This window comes from Euprymna scolopes, chromosome 21 (genome assembly GCF_053919585.1).
Source record: "Euprymna scolopes isolate OS-2025 chromosome 21, ASM5391958v1, whole genome shotgun sequence".
In the NCBI taxonomy this organism is placed as follows: Eukaryota; Metazoa; Mollusca; class Cephalopoda; order Sepiida; family Sepiolidae; genus Euprymna; species Euprymna scolopes.
This window is the reverse complement of record NC_136502.1, coordinates 28,698,135-28,721,879: the sequence shown is the minus strand read 5'-3', so window position 1 is coordinate 28,721,879 and position 23,745 is coordinate 28,698,135. Positions and strand designations below refer to the sequence as shown.

The following is a 23,745-nucleotide window of genomic DNA, read 5'->3' as shown; positions in this document are numbered from 1 at the left end:
AACGAAATAGATCCCATTGGATCGAGGTGCCGATGCCATAGTCTGTGTCCCTAATTTACTTGCCTCCCCACGTTAAACACAAAAAATCTAACTCTCAAAAAAGAGGTACTCTGGACTAGGACAAAAAATTAAAATTTTCGTAGCCTAGATCGCTCTCTCCTTCACTGACTGAATATCAGAACGGATATTACATTTTGCTCCTAAGCCAAAAGACCAAAAGGAAGTAAACATTTGGCTGAGATCAAAATGTTGTAACTGTTCTGATACTACACTAAGTTAATTCTGTTCTTAGTCAGTGAAGGGAAAACCCTTTTAGACTAAGACAATTTTTAATTTTTGACTCCTAATCCAAAGTGTCCTTTTTTTTCTGGGGAGCTGGATATTAAAAATGACCTCTGTCAAATTTTTCTCTCATGGGGAAACAAATAAATGGAAGTAAACATTTAGCTACTTGCATGTGTGCGCTGCCTGCATCAGCATGTGTTAACTATTGTTAACTATGCTGTTACATTGACATTATTAAACGATATAGTCGCACTTCGATGTGTATCGCGTACGATGTCGTCTTTGGATTATTTTCTTTTACATCAGCACTTGTCAAGGTCAAAGGCCACTCGAGAATAGGTTGGATCAATTGTCAGTTGAATGATGAAGAATATTATGAGAGAATTGAAATTGATGAATGGAATTAATAAAGATAACTTATGAGGACAGTTTATGCCAATTATTGTTTACAATTATTTGAAAATGACCATGTTTTAGCTTGCAGGAAAGCAGTCACGTGCTAATATGTTCCACATATGAAAAGTTATTGGATAGAAACTCTGTTCATAGTATTCTGTTTGATGGTAAGAATAGGGGGGTGGAGAAAAATAAGTTTTTACAGTTATGGTAGCAAGGTGAGATCTTTATTGTTTTTTTTCTTCTTTCTTTCTTTCTTTCTTTCTTTCTACATGGAAAAAGACACAAACCGATAGTTTTTTGTTTGTTTTGTTTTTTTCATATGATATGGCCAGATAGATAAATAGTAACTAAAATACATAGATGAAAAAAATGATCCATTCTCCTATAAAACATTCACAACAAGAACTCGAATAGTTACAACAACTATCAACAAATTCACTCTCTCTTTGTACTTATAATTAAGCGGAATTTCCGTGAACAAAGTTTCTTTCTTAGAATTGCCTGTCTGTAAAACACAGTATCACGGGGCTGCTTCTCAGCTGACTATAACATTGCTGTTTTTAATTTCAATGTAAATAATTTCTTGTTGAGCCGGCCTTTTAAATAGTCGATTTCTGACCAGTTACATCCATCATTAATAAACCCCTCTGTGTTTCACAGGTTACCTGTTAAACTAAATAACATATCCTCTAGTAACCTGTGAGCCTTTATAAGGCTTTTTGTAAGAAAAAATGGGTAAATAGATATATGCAGATAGAGACGATCCATTAGATAGATAGATAGATAGATAGATACATACATACATACATACATATAAATAGATATAAACAGATCAAGATCTCACCTTGATACCATAAACATTGGATATATAGATAGATAGATAGATAGATAGATAGATAGATAGATAGATAGATATAAACATCGATCGATAGATAGGTATAGACTGATCTTTGGTCATACATACATACATACATACATACATACATACATACATACATACATACATACATATAAATATAGGCAGATCGTTAGTTATACATATATAAAGAGAGAGAGAGAGAGAGAGATAGAGAGAGGGAGAGAGATAGAGAGACGGATACATACATAGATAGGTTTTATCTCAAAGTAAATGCCTATCAAAAAATCCCCATACTATTTCTGAAATGAAAAGAGCCATCACAGCTAAAATCGAATCAGTGTTAAGAAAAGGCGTATATCAAAGTTCTTGACAAATCTGCATGTCGTATCCAGGTATGATTGTCATTGAACGGTGATAAAACAAATAAAAATGTTGGAGATTCAGGATAAAAACTTGATGGACAAGTCAGGCATAGAATGGATGTTTATTTGTACCAAATGTGGTTGGATTACAGTTATAATTATTAATTTTATTAACGATTCAATGGGTGGCATTTTTTCGGGGTCACCCAATAGCAGATAGATAGATCGATAGGACGATAAGCAGACACATATACTGGTGTTGTTGGTCGATAGACACATTCTCTACTGATGGGTAGGCAGATCGATTGATTTGTATGAACAGACTAGACTGGCATCAAACGGATATTGACTACTGAGCATGCATGTATTGGGGAGGGGGGTTGATAGAGAGATAGGAGATATTGATATAGTGAGACTGAGAGAGATAAATATATCGATATACATATATATATATATATATATATATATTCATAGCGATCTATATCTGGATATCTGTCTGCCCCCCTCTCTCTCTATCTCTCTCTCGCTCTCTCTCTCTCTCGTACAGGTGGAGGTAATCAATAATTTAATTGTTCACTTTCACATGAATGGATATGTACAAGCTGAGATGTAATTTCCTGGAGTACGAGTGGCAACAAGTTTCCCCAGGCTGAAAAACAACCAGTTCGAAAATTCGTACTGATTCCCGAGTTTGACAAGATGAAACTGAAGAGGGTCAGAGGTTACATTGGTTGAAACGTTGTGATCAAAACATCCAAGAAAAGAACAGTAATAAGAATAATCTCAATACATGTTAACAATCCTCACAAGAAAACTTCCGAAACGTGTCTGTTTTTTATTCCACCTCGACATATACTTATGATGAGGTATATATTTATGATGAGGTATATATTTATGATGAGGTATATATTTATGATGAGGTATATACTTATGATGAGGTATATACTTATGATGAGGTATATATTTATGATGAGGTATATATTTATGATGAGGTATATATTTATGATATGGTATGTATTTATGATGAGGTATATATTTATGATGTGGCATATATTTATGATGAGGTCTATATTTATGATATGATATGTATTTATGATGAGGTATATATATTACGATGTCGTATGTATTTATGATGAGTTATATATTTATGATGTGGCATATATTTATGATGTGGCATATATTTATGATGTGGTATATATTTATGATGTGGTATATATTTATGATATGGTATATATTTATGATGAGGTGTATATTTATGATGTGGCATATGTTTATGATGTAGTATATATTTATGATATGGTATATATTTATAATATGGTATATATTTATGATGTATATATTTATGATGAGGTATGTATTTATGATGTTGCATATGTTTATGATGTGGTATATATTTATGATATGGTATATATTTATGATGTGGTATATATTATGATGAGGTATATACTATGATGCGGCATATATTTATAATGTGGTATATATTTATGCTGCAGTATATATTTATGATGTGGCACATATTTATGATGCGGCACATATTTATGATGCAGCACATATTTATGATGCAGCATATATTTATGATATAGCATATATTTATAATGTGGTATATATTTATGCTGCAGTATATATTTATGATGTGGCATATATTCATGAGGCAGTATATATTTATAATGTGGTATATATTTATGCTGCGGTATATATTTATGATGTGGCATATATTTATGATGTGGCATATATTTATGATGCAGTACATATTTATGATCAAGTATATATTTATGATGTGATATATATTTATGATGCAATGTATATTTATGATATGATATATATTCATGATGAGGTACATATTTATGATTCAGTATATATTTATGCTGCGGTATATATTTATGATGTGCTATATATATTTACTATGTGGTATATATTCATGATTTAATATATATTTATGATGTGGTATATATTTATGATGTGGCATATTGGTTTTTATCATTGTCCACAGATCTTTTTATTTTTTCTGCTCTATTTGCATTTTACCACTCTGTCTGTAGAGTCAAGAATTTGCCAACTGCAAACCCATGCAGCGGAGTAACCACCCATCCCCAAATCTAAAGACAAGCCCACCTGTTCACCGTGGTTAATGACCTATAATGCTTTAGGATTGGATCCTGATGCCTGAGCACTCCATGGCCTAGTGACTTGCAATAATCCACTTCGGCCCTTACTTTTGCTAGATGGGAGTTCAGAGGATCTCATCCGATTAAACAGTGGGTCACGTCCTGCCCTATTTATATGTTCATCTCCAACTGTATTTTTCAACCATTTGATAAATCCAAACTTTACTTCTCATTTTTATTTTTTCTAAAAGAGATACTAGAAGGCAGTGGCTGAGGGTCAATCTTATTGAGTACAAAAATGATCACCACTGTCGAAGAGTAATGTTTTCTAGGAGTAATGATTCCACTCTCCATGCAAAATTTTCTTCTAGGAGTAATGTTTTGTAAGAACATAGAATAATTATTCTACCTACAGAATTCCATTTGACAACTTTATTTGGCATTAAGTGACTTATAGATGTTTGATATGTCATGAAACAGATCAAGCCAAACCATTTTTATTTCAGCTTATGTCTTGTTCATTCGTTATGTTGATTGTTTAGATACACAAGGATTTCCTTTAATATTTTCACCTTAATCCGTGTTGTGAATTATATAGTGTCTCCTTTTGATTCCAATTTTTATATAATTTTTTATGTATTTTTTTAAAGAGTGTCCCTAGTGCTATTACGATTGTTAATTATCTTCAGATTCCATATTTATTTCAACAATCTAGCAAGTTTTTCTGTCTCCTTGTTCTTCACCCTGTGAATGCTGGGATGGCAAAATTTACGTTTTGGCAGGGTTTTTTCTTTGTGGCATTACATATCATATCCAATCTCCTTGCTTCGATTGGTTTGTTCGTTTGTACTTCCCTGTTCCAGAGAATTTTATTTTTATTTTCCAATGCTGTATGCAGTTTGTTGTTTTAGTACTATTTGTCCATATGTTCAAAGTGCAGACGTTTGCAAAGATCCCTCGTTTGTTTTTGTGTTCCTTTTGGGCTAGTATGCTACATTCCCTTTTGTGAGCCACTTTTTTGTCCACAGAGTTTACATTTTACTGTTTGTCAGGGTTTTTATCTATTTTGACTTTTATATAGTTTGTTCTGATTGTGTTGTTTTGTGCAATTCTTTTTCTTTATTCATATGTCTTTTTTTTTAAGCTATGTTCATGTATTTTTATGAGCTAGTTCTTTGACCAGGCTTATAAATCGTCCATGCATCTGTTTCTTTTCCCATGTTTCTTTCCTTGTCTTTGTTTTTCATCTCATTTCTCTTTGTAGTGTTTATTTTAGCAGTGTATTTTTCTTCTTTTGTTCATCATCAACATAGTGTTCTTATTCAAATGTGGGACCATAAGCTCGATGAAAGGGAGTTAGATGGCTAACTGCTAGTCAGCTTTTGAAATGAAAGAAGTATACATTAGCAAAAAATGAAGGAACTCAGGAGTATATTGTTCATCTCCTTCCTCCCAGTCCATGATAGTTTCTGGTTCAAAAGCAAGAGTACACAGGGTTCATTCCCTCAGACCAGGGTTGTTGAAAGGCTGTAAGTTCTTCAGAGCTCGGGGCATCTTCTTCGTCACCACCGGTCAGTCACTCCCTCATCCCGACATGTCATATCAGGAACATTAGAGTCAGGTTGCAAATCATGTGTTGGTGTGGACTCACTTTGAGCAGTGGCGTCAGTGATCAGTGGGTCAGGAAGGGGAGTCAGCCTGTGCTGCACTGGTAATATCATCAAAGGTGATACTATTCAATTTGTTCAAGGCTGAAACACTGGCCATCTCAAGTTTAGACACATTCTCTGGAATTGGTGCAAAAGGAAGGCATGCTGGTTGTTCTGGTGGAACATGAGATGCCTGGACTGCTCTGACAACTTACCTGCATTGGAGAGGGATAGATACTTGGCAATATGTTAACTTTCATACACCCTACCCTACTGAAGTACAAGCGATCAACCTTGTCACAGAAAAAGAGGGTTTGCGTGGTGAGATGACCCTTAATATTGAACTTGACAGTGATCCTCCCCCTTGCATGTTAAGGCAGATCCGCTAACAGCTAATACCTTTTTGAAGCATGGAAGCAACTGGGATTCATTGAGCCCCATTTGTTGCAACTGTTTCGGGCCAGCCATGCATATATTTCCACCACTTAATTTCTTTATCAAGCTGGACACAAGTTATCAGACTATTGCTCTTGGACATTTGTGAATATCTGCATACATTACTAGAGCGGTTTGGTTTCCTACACACCGAACAAGTTTTACCCCAAGCAGGGTTGAGGGGGGTGGGGCAAATATACCATGGGCAATACTACTGTGGTGATTTGAATTGTTAAAACTTGTTTCTGCGATAACTGGAGACTGGTCTCTGGTCTAACAGCACAAATATCAGATGACTGGGTGAGCTGAGACATCACTGACCATTGCTTCAAAGTCTTCTCTGTGCTTGACAACATCTTTGACAACATCTTAGCTAAAATGTCTGTTTGGAGAGTTGCATTGTTGATCCCATGGATAAACTGGTCTTTGATGTTGATCAGAGACATGTCAAAATGGCATCTAGGACAAGCGAATTCACAATCCACTGCAAATGATCACGTACGAACTAAAATCTTTCAAAGGTTCATTTTCAGCTTAAGTGAGGTTGCAGAAATTCATGTGATGGACAGCAGGGTTGATGCGTACCGTAACCAAGGATTCAATTACCTCAAGGATTTCATCTTCTGGCATGCCGCTGGATACGAACTAATGACACTGTTCTGTACAGAATCCTCACGACAACTGTACAGGAGGTTCTAAACCTATGTTGGGAATATGTTAGTAACGTTCTTGCACACTCTTCAATCTCCAATGAATGACAGACTTTCGGAACTGAGGATGACTCATGTTCACCATGACATCAGGGAGTTTGATTGAAGCAGCGGAAGATTTGAAACTTGCGGAATTAGAAACGACGGATGGTGCTATCATCAGAGAATAGGTTTGGGCGAGAGCAAGGATAGCAAGTCTATCACCAAGAACATGAATATCGAGACTGTCCAAATGGGCATTAGTTAGTATTTGAACGTTTTTCTCTGTGAGATGGTTTTTCATGAAGGTTTGAGCGTATTGGGTACAGGCAGGGTCGGGGATATCAGCCTCATTAAAGAACTGTCTCCATTCAGCATCGCTCCTGCATCGTAGCGCCACATTCAAACGTGGGACTGTAGGTTCGACGAAAGAGAGTTAGATGGCTAAAAGCCAGTCAACTGCTGAAATGAAAGAAACACACTTTAGTAATAATGAATGGACTGAGGAGTATATTGTTCAGTTCTATACTTACCAATCTATATCCTCCTTCTTTCCTTATTTAGATTTGGTCCATATCATCTTTTGGGTGTACACTGCTAGCAATACGATGATTTTGTCGATTACAACTCCATGAAGAGAAGTACCCCCCCCCAAAAAAAAAGAACGAAGCTACCTGTAAGCTGTGGTTGCTGACCCATGATGTCTTCAGATTAGATCCTAGTGGCTGAGTTATTCTTCCACTTTGGCTCTTATTTCGACATGATGTGAGATCAGAGAGGCCTGATTCGATCAATCAGCTGGTCACGTCTTGCCCTAGTATCTATAAGTTCGTTCCCAGCCATATTATTCTTTTGGATTCTTCAAAAATATCAAAACTTTATTTCTCCTTTTTATTCTCTCTCCAAAATAGATACTAGAAGACAGTGACTGAGGATCAATCGTGCTGAAGAGGAAAGAAGATTACCAATACTCAGGAGTAATTTTTTTTTTCAAAGAGTAATGCTCCCACTCTCACTGTAAAATTTTCTTGTATGAATAATGTTTTTGAAAATCAATTTATTCTGAAAGCAACATATTCTGCGAGTACTGTTCTTTTGAGAGATTTGACGGTATCCTCTCTGTAAAATTTCTTTCTAAGAGTAATGCTTTCTGAGAGTAATGCATTGTATTCTGAGAATAATACATTCTAGGAATATACATAATAACATGTTACCTATAGAATTATATTTGATAATTTTATTCGACATTAATTAACCCATAGTTGCAACCTTGATTGAAGTGAGTGTTCCTAATGATGGCGGTCTTAACAGAGCTGAAAGAGAGAAACAGACCAAATACCAAGGTCTCATGTATGATATGAAAAGAAACTGGAACCTAAAGGGGATATCGATCATACCAGTTATCATAGGTGCCACAGGACTTATGAAGAAGAACCTGAAGTCCTACCTCACTAATATTCCTGGTGAACCAAGTGCAAAAGAGATTCAGACAATTGCACTTAAGGGAACAGCGAGGATACTAAAAAGAGCTCTCGGTTGGTTTCAATAAAAAAGCGGGGCAATGTTGGCAGCTGGTTTGGCTGCCCCATACCCTGCATTACAATCTTCAAATGAAAAAAAAAAAGAAAAAAAAGTTAATATGCTGTAAATAAACCAAACCACCATCTTTGTGTACAATGCATGCTCATTAGTTTTCTTATTCTTTGATCTAGGTTCCTGACAACATCTTTTGTCCAGCTGATGAGGGGTTCAGAGTATCTTACACGACATACTCTCCAGGTATTTATTCCTTTTATGTTTTTACTATATAACTTTGGTTCCAAAGAGCTTTCTCATTCTTCTTAGATATTCTTTTCGGATCTTCTCTTTCATTACTGGTGACTTGATGGTGTTTGCTTTTAGAACTGCTAGATATTGTATTATCAGCTATGCCTTTATCATTTTTTAGTTAGGCAATTCTATGCCCTTTACTGTTTCAAGTTTTTCCCTCTTTATCTCCAGTAGTACACAAACTACTACTACTACTACTACTACTACTACTACTACTACTACTACTACTAGTAGTAGTAGTAGTAGTAGTATTAATAGTAGTAGTACTAACTAGGAGTTCTCACCATCATCAGACATTGCTCACTGACAACAACCAGCAGTATTCCCTGGAGTCTGTGTGACAATAAATTGAACTCAATATATAGTAATGATTTAAAAAGTTAAAAAAAAAAAAAAATGACTTGCGTGCCACCACTCAGAATTAAAACCAAAACATTTAGTTTACGATTTACTTTTTCCTTTGATGCTAATGACTGTACTATGAAGACATGTTTGCTGCAAGGCTAAAAATTAAAACATGAACCAATAGCTATTACGTTACACATGCATATATGTAATGCCGGCATTCGACCATCACCTGGCAAATTTCATTTTTTAAATTTTTATACTTTTGCACCGATTTTCCCAGGCTAAAAGCCAAATATAAAGTTTCACATATGTTCGAGTACCCTATGTATAAAGTTTCATGTCTATAGACTAAAAACTGACAGAGGAGTTTGGTAGGCAAAGTTTTTAAACAAATATACATATACATACATAAATATATATAGAAAGACGTTTGGGTTTACTATAACCTTTTTACGCAAATATTATGCAAGTATAAATCATGTAGAATATCTGCATGAATATGATTACACGTGGTAGTTTACTAAAGATGATCATCCCATAAGAAAACTGAAAAACCTAATAGGGAATGAACTAAAATTAATGTTTAAAAGAATATGCAAATTAGCTGGATCTTTTGCATAAATGCAATTCCACGACCCATATATAACAAAGTTGTACTTCATACTCTCCAGGCCTTTCACCTACCGACTACAACTTTTTCATGCATCTTGATAATTTTCTGCATGAGAAATGCTTCAAAATCCTAAGCGATATCAAAAACGCCTTCAGTGCCTTTATCGTCACCAGAACACAAGATTTTTTTATGTTACTGGCATAAATATACTTGTTTTGTGTTGGTAGAAGTGTGTTGATTCTGATGGTGCTTATTTCGATCAATAAATTTTTGTCTGAGCTGAGATATGTTCATCTGAATTAAAAAGTTAAAAACCGCAAGAACTTTCTTGTCAACCTGATGGAATAAGGATTCTAGACATAAAGCTTAGTATCATTATATCTTGATTTTAATTTTTGTAAGAAGGGAGATAAAAGTGGTGCAAAACTGTTTTGGTATTTTAAAGATGAGGATTAATAATCATTTGTATTATTCAAACTAGTCTTCTTATCTCGGATGTTATTCTCACAACGTTTCAGCCGATGTAAGTTCCGACTTTCTTCAGATGTCTTGTTGGACTCAAGAATTTCTGCGGAATTTTAAACAGAACATTTTATTTAATCTGCATAGCGTAACGGATATAAGTGCTAAGTGATAAACAGTTCTAAGTGACAGTCTTTTGAAAGGTTGAAGATTCCTCAGTACCAGTGATACTAAAAATATAATTACGAATTACTTAATACTTATACCTGGTCTTGCTATAGAGATTCCAAAATACAACAAATCACGTCTGAAAACGATCTGAGGTTACACTGGCAAAAATGTTGTGCGAATAACCTCCAAGATGAGAACAGTAGTCCGAATAACGTAAACAACGCAAATAAAATGCATAGAAATAAATGTGATCACGTGTTGTGTATTTGTTGCATTTAGCTGTTAGCGAGTTTCATGTTTCACGCGATCTTCTTACGTTCATTTTTGTTAAAAGTTCGCATAACAGAGATTCTCTTTATCTTTTCCTTTTTTTTTTTTACAAGGGAGTCACCACTTATCAAGGCCCGAGGGCTACTCGAGGATAAGGATTAATGAATGTAAGGTGGTAGTGTAGTAATCGTTAATGGTGCAGATTAGGTAGAATTTGGATTATTTAAGGGGACGGCTCAACAAGAACTTGTTTACATTGGACTTGAAGGCTACCATTTTGTAATTGTTCAGGAAGCAGACCAGAGTAACAGTGTTCCATAGGTGGGCAGTTCTAGGTAAGAAACTTTGTTCATGGAATCTGCGTTTAGATTTAGGCACAGATAGAGAGTGGGGGAAATTATTGATAGTGACTGTAGCTAGTCAAGTGATTTTTTTGTGAAAGTTTGGCAAGGGGGGAGGCATAGATTGAAGCTCAGACGAGCACTTTTTGTTGATTATGTATGATGTGACTATTTACGAAACTCATCTATTCACATTGAATATTTTTTTTTTTAATATGGAGTCATATGTGACAGCTGCTGTGATATATGCGTGATATATATTGTGTGAACGACTATAATGTTATATGTACAATGGCCGTTCCAAGAGTAATGCCGCCTAATGGAAATAAAAAGGTATTCAAATATACAAGGACCATTCCAAAAGTAAGGCCTCCTATTTTTTTTGTTGAAGAGCTATTAAAACGGAAGTGATATCATTAAAACCTTTTGTGTTCAGAATTTGTTTTTCTACATAGTCACCACCATTCTCAATGCACTTTTCTCAGCGATGAACGTTCACTGTACATTGACGTGCGAAGCCTGCTTTATCATACGAGGGTTGTTCCAAAAGTAAACGCTCTTATTTTTTTTTTAACTTAAAAGATTTAAGATCTACAAAAACGGGAGCGATACCATTAAAACTAGCAACTTTCGTGCCCCAGAATTTATTTTTCCACATAGTCATTACCATTCTCAATGAACTTTTGCCAGAAATTAAATGACAGATTTCTGTTTCTGATGCATGTCTATGACAGGGGTTGCTTTCTTAGTCTCACACCATCAATATCTGCAACAGAGAGATGAAACTTTCAAGTCATGAATGCATAAGTTCAGTAATCATAACCAATTTGCAATCCCTTTGTTCCATTTGGGCAGAATGAAAAAAACAGGAGGCATTACTTTTGGGATGCCCCTCGTATGAGTGTTTTTCTCTCACCTTGTATATATTGATTAAGTTCAGGTATATTGCTAACTTGAACTAAAACTAATATTTCTGTAAAAGTGCTCAATACGCGTGCAGAGCTTTTATATAAATAAAAATATATAAACATTGTAAGGCGTCTATGGGAGGGGTTTACTTTATTTTCGGACTACGAAATTCATTTGCAGTCCTGATGATACGTGAAGAATGTATAAATGTTGGTCGATCCACGTAAACTCCTTACAATGTTTATATAATTTTATTTTTACGTATATATATATATATATATATCGTTTATATATATATATATATATATATATATATATATATATATATATATATACATATGTAAAAATAAAATTATATAAACATTGTTTGTGGGAAGAAACTATTAGAATAAAAGTCTTCTCTCGGTATCTAGGGATCTCTACTGTGAAGGGGTGGGATTTTACTGCTTGTTGGGTAAGTCAGGGTTATTTACACTGAGTGGGCAAAAGTGCTATCAGTTCATACTTACTAGTTCTTTTTGTAGACACATATTTGGAATCCTGTGTGGGTTTCATTGCTTTTCTCTGTGAATTTCTAAGTTCTCAGTTCTGTAGAATAATTAGGCATTTGTTTTAATAACGGTTAATTATTTAGACAAAAACGAGTTTCAACTAGAAAGCAGTGTTATACAAAACATATTGTCAACAACAAAGTCCATTTGTTTATATATTGTTGGAGTCACAGAGTGAACAATGTTTGGTGACTGGTAGTTTCTCACTTTGCGTTCTTTAGACCATGTGTCTCTCTTGTGATTGCTATCTCTTTATAGATATATTTTGGAAATATTTTATTTCAAGCTTTTTAGGCATGTATTAATTGATTTTTGTATAAATTATGAGACAAAAAAAAATGATCTTGCATAGTCAATATGTAGTGTTGGTCACGACCTGTTTTCAGTCACAAGTTCAGTTTTACTGGTGATACTTTTGCTACACATTACAAACCATTACATTTATAAAGTTTCACAAGATCTTCAATGTTTTTTTGTTTTTTTTATCTATACAAGACCAACAAATATAACCATTCATAAGCGTTTTCATCCGAGTGATTCCGAGAGGTTTTGTGTGCACATTTTTCATTATATTTTTCTCTTGTGATTTTTTTTTTTTATTTTACACTTTTTCACCTTGAGCAAGGTGTATTGCCACTAGGTTATAAGTGCTTACTATTTGGAGTCATGTCTCACAGTGGGGAATTGAATAGTATATTCACATTACGTTTAAACTTCTGCGTGTCAGTACAGTCAGAGAAACAGGAAACAAGGAAGGAATTCCAAAGTCTAGCAGTCCGAGGGAAGAAACTATTAGAGTAGAAGGCTATCCGGTATCACCAGTGAAGGGTAAGATGTTACTACTTATCAGGTTAGTTGAGGGTATGTACATTGAAGAACATGTACCATGAGTTCATCAGAGCACATTCTATTAAAGTACTTGTAAAACAGGCACAGGGATGCAACATTGTGGCGATGGGACAGAGGTTGGAGCTTGGTTGATAGTGCAGGACCTATTAGATTAGAGACTCGTTTTTTGACTCTGAGAAACTAGTGGTAAATGCACCAGCCAAGATGTGGCAATGATACTCCATACATGGGGAAATAATGGGTTTGTAAAGATATAGGATACTCTCAGGTGTGAGTAATCTTCTAGCACGGTAGAGGGAGCCCACCTTCTTTGTGATACAAATATCACCACATGCTCACTGTATAAAAAAATACAAACACAAGAAAAAAATATGTTTTTGTGGTTTGACTTTTGCTACTGCCAGCTCATGATTTCATTTTTTGTTTTTTTGTAATAAATTTATCAGATTTATTTAGATTTAGATTGAGAGTGACTCGATCTTCTTTTTATTGAAATGCAAAATATGTTTTCTCTTCATTTCTGTATTCAACAATGCAATCACCGTTTCTTCTAGAGATTCATTTAGTTTCAGAATAAGCCTTGTTATCGGAGCTAATTGTTTTCTTAACTGTACTACTGTACTTTCTATCTTAATGAAATGAGTAACATAAACGGACAGAGTCCTTGTTACCATTCGCTTAGATAATCTATTTTCTGAAGCATTTGGGCATGTCTCATTCTCATGGCTTCCCGAAGAGAACTGATCTTAAAACCTTTTTCCTCTCAGCTCGAAAACGTGACGTCATTTATCACTGTTCAAGTCTGTTTTATTTACCACATTTGATCTATTAACATAACATATATGTTAATCTTGGCGATGTCAAAAATGTGTTAGTTTGGCATATGTTTGAATTCAATCATAGTTTTAACTTTGTGAAAGCTGCGATAGTCAAATACGTATATAACATACACTACCGACACCCTGTTTAAGTAGCTTTTATTGCACACTCTTGCAATAATATCAATTAACGCCAAAAACATTAATTGTGGAAAATAGACAAAGATTAAGTTGATCTTTTAGTTACGTCCTAATTCTATCTGTTCTATTTCCTACACACACTTGCTTGTCTTCTTCCCACCCCATGCATCAACACGCACGTGTCGACCTCTCATTTAGCTTACAATCTTTTCGCACCAAATCGTTCCTACGACCTCTACTCCTACTCCTTCCGTCAACTTATCCTGGTAACCTTTTTTCTGCTAATATGCGTATGCTCCTACTCTCGCACACGTCACCCTCTTTTGTCTTACTATACTTACTCTCAATTCCCCCATTACCTACTCAGCCAGATAGCGACCGCGTTATTTCGACTCGTTTTCTCGGTACCGTCCATTGTAACAAACCTTTATCTCGAGAAAGCCCGAAAACATTTTTGAGGCGAAATATCGATCTCTCCACGTGTGTCTTTCTGCTGATTTCATTTTGTTCCACATAGATGTCTTCGTTCTAATCCTTTTATTCCTGTTTATGCATTGTGTTTACTTGTTATGCACACATTGTGTCATGTCTCAGGCAATCATCTAACAGGGATAAAACAAGTAAAACATTTTCTCGGCAGCCTTTGTTGTGTTCGAATGCATAAAACAGTCAGGACTTCTTTTCTTTTGTGTGTGTGTATACATACATACATACACACACACACACACACACACACACACACACACATATATATATATGTGTATGTGTGTGTATGTATATATGTATATGAATATATGTGTATATATGTATGTATATATGTATGTATATATGTATGCATGTGTATATATGTATATATGTATGTATCTGTATATATGTATGCATATATGTATCTGTATGTATGTATATATATGTATATATATGTGTATATATGTATATATATGTATATATGTGTATTATAAATATACATATATGTATATACATAAGTATATATGCATGTATATATATATATATATATATATATAAGGTGTCCAAATGTCTTTTCTTGTACATATGTATGCATATATATCTATATGTGTGTGTGTGTGTGTAGTTTTTTATATATATATATTTATATATATATATATATGTGTGTGTGTGTGTGTGTGTCTAGTTTTTTCTTTTATATATATATATATATATATATATATATGTGTGTGTGTGTGTGTGTGTGTGTGTGTGTGTGTATATATATCTGTTATAAAGCATGAAAGAATGTCGACACAATGTCTGACTCGATTGTGATATGTTTGTAATAAATACCCGATCGCCCATTTATATGACATCGAATACAAAGAGAACAGCCGACACAGAAATAAATATTATTTATGAACGAACAAATTGTTAACTATACTTAGATTTGCATAAAGGAATTCTCTGGTCGTCCCCTTATGATTATGAAAACACTTGAATCCTTTTTGATGTATATTCATATGTTGTGCAATTATAAAATACATGTTGCAAATTAGTGGCATAATATGCCCCTTCTTCCCCTCTCTTTTTCTTTCTCTCTCTCTCTCCCTTTCCCTTTTCTCTCTTTCTTTGTTTCTTTCTATCTCGACATATTTATCGACATTATTTATTGTTTTAGACGCATCCAATCATACTTAGAAGAGGTTTCGTCCATCTCTTTGTCATACTTAAGTTTGAAATAGTTGTTTCCTTAATCTGTCACGTTTAAGTTTGAAATAACTGTTTGTTTAATGTCAGGCTTGTGTTTGGGATAGCATTTTCGATGATATTTTATATATTTAGGGTCTATGCAGATAGATAGAGATTGTGTGAGTTAGTATGAATTTTCCGAGTGTTTCCTTAAGTGCATTACAAGATGGCCTAGCGGCAAACGGGGATAGACCCAGTGAACTCAGCAATTGAGGTGATCGGGTCAAGGGTTAGCTCTCTAAACAAAATATGCTGTATAGCAGATATCGGTTGTTAGAGGGAAATTGTGTCACATGTCGACACAGACTTTTCAAACAGTTTTGCGTCTGGAAAGCCAAGAGACAACACGTGTTGAATATGCAGAAACCTAAGAGAAATTTCATCAAGACCTGTTCGTTCGTCGACCAGTTTTGAATTAAGTAAGGTCAGTAAGTAAGTAGAAATTAATTTTAGACTATCTTTTATAAAGGATTCATTTTTGGTCTCTTTCCATGGACGAATATTTTCTTCTCAATAAAACCTTTACGTCACCAACAAGTCTTCTTGTATTTCTATGCATGAATTTTATTCGTGTTGAGTAACAGAAGATCACAATCACTGGGCGATCAATGGCCGGACACGCGACGACCAAAGAATGAAGACCAAAGTGTATGTAGAAAACCCTTTATTAATTACTTTGTGTTCTTGATTGCCCATCAGCGAGAACTAACAGGTGCAGTGAGTACGTGTTTGTTGAAATGCATGTGTTCCCATGTGCGTCCCATCGTGTAAATATTTTTAGCGTTTTTGAACATTCATCTGTTTATGAAAATGTTACAAATCTATCACGTGTTGAAATAGTACTTTTAGTTGGTTTGTCACATTTTTAGGGAGTTGGACGGAAGAGTAGCTTGTAGGTAAGTTCCCGCCTCTGCTAAAAATTGTATATTTTGTATTTGAAAATTATTAAATAAAGACGTTTTGTTATTATTAACTCACTGGAAGTTCTCACACATCAGTGATTTGATCACTGACAATAATAAGTGGTGTTCCTGGAGTCTGAGTGACATCATGTCTTCCTGGATTTTAAGTAATCTCCACCTTTTCTGACTACTATTGAACATTACTTTGCATTACTACAAAAGCCGATTACAATTAATTACTTGTGGAGGTCTGGTTAGTGCTTTCTCTTCTCAGGTGAACATGGTCTTCTCCACGATTTTTGTTTTATTTTGTTACAACTCTCATACGACTGATAAGCAATTGTAGTTTATGTTTTTTGGTTTTTGCATTCAAGAATTTCAGCTGTTTTCATCATTGTCGTCCATTGTAGAGTCTTAGTCTTCCCTTTGGTTCCAATTTCTCCTCTTTTTTTTCCAGGTTTTTCAGAACTATTTTTAGTAATCCTAAGATTACTGGTATTATATTGAATTTATTAATGATCCATATATCTTTAGATACCTTCACAAGTTCCATATATTTGTCTTCCTTTTCCATTTCCATGTATTTTGATACGATGGAATGTGGCGTTTTTTTTCTTCTTGTTAACTGCCATCACATCCGACCTCCTTGCTTGGATGAATTTATTTGTTTGTACCTTCATGCCCCAAAGGATTTTGTGATTTTCGTTTTCCAGTACTTGTTTGTGTCTATACAATTTGTCTGCACAATTTGTCGTTTGCATAGTTTCTAATGTACTGCTTTTCTCATGCAACCGAGTCTGTTTTTATATTATTTTGGGGCAAGTATACTACATTCATTTATTGTGTGATTTGCCGTTTTGTCTCTTTGTCCACAGAGGCTTCATGTACTGTTTTCCTGTACTTTGTCTATATTAGCTTTAATATAGTTATTTACTTTATTTTATTTTACAAGATGAGTATTTTGTTGCAATCGGTATCTCAAAAGATTAACAGGGATGCCACAGGAAGGCTTAATATGTGTCTCCACATCTAAAAGCTCTTGGGGAGATGCTACATCTGTCAGCTTTAGTGCTGTGCTACTTGACTGCAGAATACTGTGCTGTGGCATGAGCTTGTTGCACATGCTGCAATGGTCGACGTCGACCTCAGCAAAGCATGCAGGACGATTACTGGCAACCTGAAATCGGCCAACCTGCCATCTATCTACAGGTTGTCCAAAATTGCTCCGCTGCAGATTTGTCAGGAGACGGTAGCAAAGGCAGAGCGTGACAAGCAGAGCAACAACAATTACCATTCCATATTTGGAAATCAACAGGTGCCACAACAACTACCATCTCACAAAAGCTTTCCCACTGTCACAGACCTCGGACAAACAACAGCATCTTTCCGTCTGCATTGGTGGAATGAGTCAGTCAAAGGTAACAACAACGAGGCTCTTCCGGCACCGAAAGAAGACCCCCAGCAGGCTCTTAACTCCCCCCCCCCCAGAAAGAGTGGATAAAACTCAACCAAAACAACCTGAATAAGCGAGGTTATGTATAGGACACTCAGTGTCTTTGCGATGCCAACATGCAGGCTATCGCACATATCCTCACCAACTGTCCTCTAAAACACGGCATGCTCTGGCATGGACCTGAGGGATGCCTCGGACACTATCTGGCGATGGACCTCGAAATGGAGTAAAACGCTATGATTAATATAGTTAGTTCTAATCACATTGTTCTGTGCAGTTATCAATAGAGATTCTGTTTCTTTGTTCTAATGTCCTTTTCATAATCATGTCCACATGCTTTCATGAGTCTCTTCTCTTATCATTCTTATGAAGCACTCATGTAGCTGTTTTGCTTCCCATTTTTCTTTACTCATCTTGGTTTGCTGCTCCTTGCTTTGTTCCGGTTGACGATATCTCTTGCTTCACTGATCAGCTTTTCTGTGTTCTAGATTATGTATCTTTCCAGTTCTTTTTTTTTTGTATCATCTACACATTCTTTTATACTTTTAATGCTGTTTCTGTACAGTTCTAGGAGGTCCACCCTCCCAGGCTTTGCCTTCTCTCTTTAAGAGGGGGTTAGATCATTACGAATCGCCTGAAGCGTCCTTACGGGAAATGCTAACAGGGCTGCCCTGGCATTTTTTTTGCAGGTCAGAAAGCCTCTCCAATCCCAGTTTCCAACCCTGGTGTCACAGTTCTTGCACTAACTAACTAAATACCCCCCCCCACACACAATCTTTTATATTTACCAAATCTCTTCCTCCTTCTCATGCATCTTTATAATATTCGTTCTTTTCCAACGAAGTCTGTTGTACATCGTTTGGTGTAATGACGTCCATAGTATATATTTTACTTGCACGTAAAAACTAAACAAAGTCTTTTTTCTGTTCTATCATTATGTTCATGTAGGTTGCTCAATTGAACTCCAATCTATTTTTTTATATATTTTTCGATAGTTGTGGTTCTAAACGTAGCATTTGAAAATAATCTATGATTAAAAGTAAAGGTTTTACGCACACACACAAAAAAAAAAAAATAAAATAATCATACTTTCATTTTTCAGAGTCTCAATAATTTACCCAACAAACATTATATAAAATTTACTTTTTAAAACGATACTCATGCATGGGAGTATCGTGTCTCTATTTACTTTCCTTCTTTATTAGCTCGATTTTTAATGTGAGGAAAATCCAGCTTCTCTAAACTGGTCACTCTGCATGGAAGCAAAAGTGCATGCTTAATCCCTCAACACACTCAATCATGAAAGGAAGAAATATTGCTCGTTGGCAGAGTGGAATACATATCTCCCACAATGCACAATGATAGTTTATTGTTAAAATCTAGCTTTCCCAAAATGGGACGTTAAAATAAGAAATAAAATAGGCTGGTTGTTCCTATCGGTACTTATTCTCTGATTAAGACGCCTGATGCATTTGACAATAACATAAAGTGATCCTCTCCTTCCCTCTCAATGGACGAGACAAAAGATAATAACCTTTCGCTATCTCCAATGGGAGGAAAAATTCCTGAGAAGATGGCCTTCTGATACCGAACAGATACTACACTTTTATAATAGTCCAGAGATACCAGTGTACATATTTACTTGCTCCCTACAAGGAAAAGTAGAATACAAGGGCGGTTTTTAATGGGGGATGGAGCTCTAGTTCCCAATTTGGGAGTCAAGAATAATCTCTCTTCTCCTGACTGAGAATGAGAACGATTACTACACTTTGATCCGAGCTCGAAGTTCAGTCGGCTGTTTACGTGCTTTCCAATGCAAAGTGTGACATAAAGTCAGTCTAATGTGGGTAGAATTCGCCACCCTCTCAAAAAAAAGAAAAAAGTAAAACACAAAAAAAACAAAAAAAAACGGAAACACGCGCTCTAAAAGGACACAAGAATACTCGAGGTGGAAATGCATCGGCATTTCTCGAAGTACGATTCAGGCAATCGGAAATAAACCATTTCCTTCTCCAATCGAAGAAGGTGGTAACACCTGGGATGATTGTTTACTAGGATTGAACAATGCCTCATTTTGACCAAGAAGGGTCTCAATGGAATCAGATAGTTCATGTTTTCTGATTGTGATAAGGATTACCCCGATTTCGGTACGAAGTATCCGGAATGGATAAATGGATAGACACGCGTGTGTGTGTGTGTGTGTGTGTGTGTGTGTGTGTGTGTGTGTGTGTGTGTGTGTGCGTGCGCGCACTCGCGTGTCCTAATTAATGTGTGGTGCACCGTACGTGCATCGTTCGAAAGTGCAGGATTATTATCAGCACTAATAAAAACGTTTGCACACATGCTCGTAGACACACGAACGCTGACTGCTTGTTGCAATTTTATGTGTTCTCTTTTCTTGCGATGCCATTTTTATCGACACATTTTAATCTCATTCCTTCGCCATTTTATGTCGATATTTCAAGTCGTCACTTTACCACAAAAACATAGATTTCATTACGCTTATTCTTTGATCTCTTTCTCTCCCCATCTCTTTCTCTCTCTCTCCCTCTCTCTTTATATATATATATATATATATATATATATATATATATAGGTATTTAATAATTATTATAGTAAATAATTATACACATACACACACACACACATATATATTCCTGTAGAAATATATTTTCTTATGTATTATCTTAATCCTTATTTAAGAAGCTCAATGTAATTACAGAGCAATATAGAGAATAAATGACAAAAAACTATATTCCAAAATTCATGATGTTGACCATTCCTTTAATTCAGTTGACTTTTACAATTCTTGACAGTATCTGTTTTGTAGCCCAAAATCATCACTTAATTAGTATATTAATCACTGATTGATAATTGATTGATTTTCCGATATATATATATATATATATATATATATATATATATATATAAATTATTCTTTGATCTCACTCTCTTTTTTCTCCTCTATTCACCTCTCTCTCTCTCTCTCTCTTTCTCTCTGTATGTATATATATATATGTGTGTGTGTGTGTGATCTTTAGCATCTAATTTCAATCTGTTTTATTTATCTATCCATCCATTTATCTTCTATCTCACCATTACTATCTATCTATCTATCTATCTATCTATCTATCTATCTATCTATCTATTCTCTCTCTCTCTCTCTCTCTCTCTCTCTCTCTCTCTCTCTCTCTCTCTCTCTCTCTCTCTCTCTCTCTCTCTCGTTATCGACCGTAAAATACCCTTAAATATGATATTTTAATTCATTCAGATTTCATATCTATTATGATAGAGCCAATACTTCATTGATTATTATATTGTCCCCAATATATAGTGATCATTTCAAAAGTGAATAAAGAAAACTAGGGTGCCATCAGCTAGAATCGAAACCATTTAGCGCTCCAGCCTTAGTCGTTACTGTTTGAGCTATCGTCAGAGGGATAAGAATACATTAAAATTTAATCGTCTTTAACGTATAAATATACACAAGATAATTTTAATACACACACATACACACACACACACACACACACACACACACACATATACATATATTAGTTTTGGAACGATGAATCGGAATTTGGTAAAAAAAAATCGGAACTTTAGTATCTATCGGAATTGGAAAAATTGTGCTTATTTTCCGATGCCACAAACGATTCTTTTTTTTATTGTATTTTATTTGTTTCTATTGTTTACAACTTAATTTTCCATGGATTGCATTATGAAGGAATTATATATATATATTTAATGATTTTAAACTATCATTAAAACTAAAACCATGGATCACTCTACAAGTGCCTTTTTACATTTTCAAAAATATGTGCACATATTACGTAATTTTTTAAAGGTAATTTGACAACCCCCCCCCTAAAAAAACAAGTTATTATTTAAAAATTTAAGAAAATCGGAATCGACAATTGTATTGGAATCGGAAATTTAGAACAGCATCAGTAATTGCGTCGAAATCGAAATCAAATATTGGAATTGTTTCATCACTAATATATGGTGTAGGATGATAGATATTGTATAAGCAATATGGTCTGAAGAGGTCTTTAGTTACTTGTAACTGACTGACTGAAACATGTTCATGAATGTGTAGCTACATATAAATGCTTATGTAAAACAAATAAAAGTATATCTTGCTGTACTTGGTATTGAGCCCTCTTGCATTAACCTCGTTAAAACTTTATTCGTTGCTGTTCGTCTGAAAAATATTTACTTGGAATTATATATATACATGTGTGTGCGTGTGTGTGTGTGTGTGTGTGTGTATGCGTGTGTGTGTGTGTCCGTAAAGAATAGAACAACTTATGTAGGGAATCTTTAGTATGGGAACCTCAATACGTAGCAGAGCAACATTTTAGGAAAAAATAAAACAAAAAAACTATAATAATAATAATAGGACTCAAAAACCCATATCGTCACAGAAACGAGCGTGCGTAAAGTTGTTGTTTATGTTGAATTCTTGGAGTATATGTAAATGATTACTTCATCAAGTTATTTACTCCGTATCCATATCATAAATAACATCATGTAAACATTAGTTATTCAGAGAAGAACATACTTTTATTTACAAACAATTGTTTCTGCCAATTTCAAGAATATATATTTTCATGGTATAAAACATGTCACAAATATTCATGGAGAGTTTTCATCACTGTATCGAACCGGAAATTAGACTCACATTTTTCCGATCCCAATACTGATTCCGATATATATATATATATATATATATATATATATATATATATATATATATATATATATATATATATATATATATATATATATATATTAGTAGTATGTCAGGTCATGTCATATGCTGCTGGTACCATGTAACCCAGTACTACCTGCCTCGTGGTCGGGTCACCGACGACTAAATTGTTCCCCCACCAGACTTGTTTGGTAAGGAGGGCGGCTAGTCTCCCTGAAGGATTAAAAACATGACCTTCCAAAGGGCGAATGAACCCTTTTTCGGAGTCAACAGCCAACTAGCATCGTCTGTGTTTGTGTGTATGTATGTGTGTGTTGAGGTGGAGAGGGCTCCCGTAAGCCGTGGTGAAGGCACCCTTTCTAGGAGAAGCAAATCTTTGATTTAAAAACCATGAAGCGGGAGATCAGTACCAGCAGTTTAACTTGTTGCTGGCTATCTTGCTCTTGCTTGTTGCTGGATCTCAACATTTTGAACCGAGAGAGAGAGAGAGAGACTTAGCTGTCGTAAAAAGCTAAGACTGTAGCATCATCTGTGTATAGATACTCCCTCAGGCATTTGTCTATTAAAATGGTCCTGTGGCGGTGGAAGTCACTTTTGGGCTAATGTGTCTGAGGGAGTGGCACTCGTCTGATAAGACGTTGCAATCATCATCATATATTAGCAGGCATCCCGATGTTACCCAGTCGTAAAATATGCATAAATATATTTTAATTCATGCAAATTTCGTATTTATATTTATAGAGCCAATATTTTATTGATTATTATATCGTATTCAATATATAGTAATAGTTTTAAAAGTTGTTTTTAAAAAATCCAAATTTGTGTTCCATCTGCTAGAATCGAAACCAAAACGCTCATCTCTGTCCTCTTAGTCGTTATTTAGTGCTCCAGT

General features: G+C 35.0%; 1 protein-coding gene and 1 pseudogene across 2 annotated transcripts in view; both read left to right on the top strand.

The window, feature by feature from the left end:
- The window catches only part of LOC145242071 (uncharacterized), a 106,746-nt gene that overhangs the window by 4,676 nt on the left and 78,325 nt on the right, over positions 1-23,745 (top strand). For both annotated transcript variants that reach the window (XM_080104978.1, XM_080104979.1), the window contains exon 2: positions 8,496-8,562. The gene's annotated coding sequence lies outside the window, so the exon portion shown is untranslated. The remainder of the gene's footprint in view (positions 1-8,495; positions 8,563-23,745) is intronic.
- Positions 2,764-3,340, top strand: LOC145242756 (uncharacterized; annotated as a pseudogene).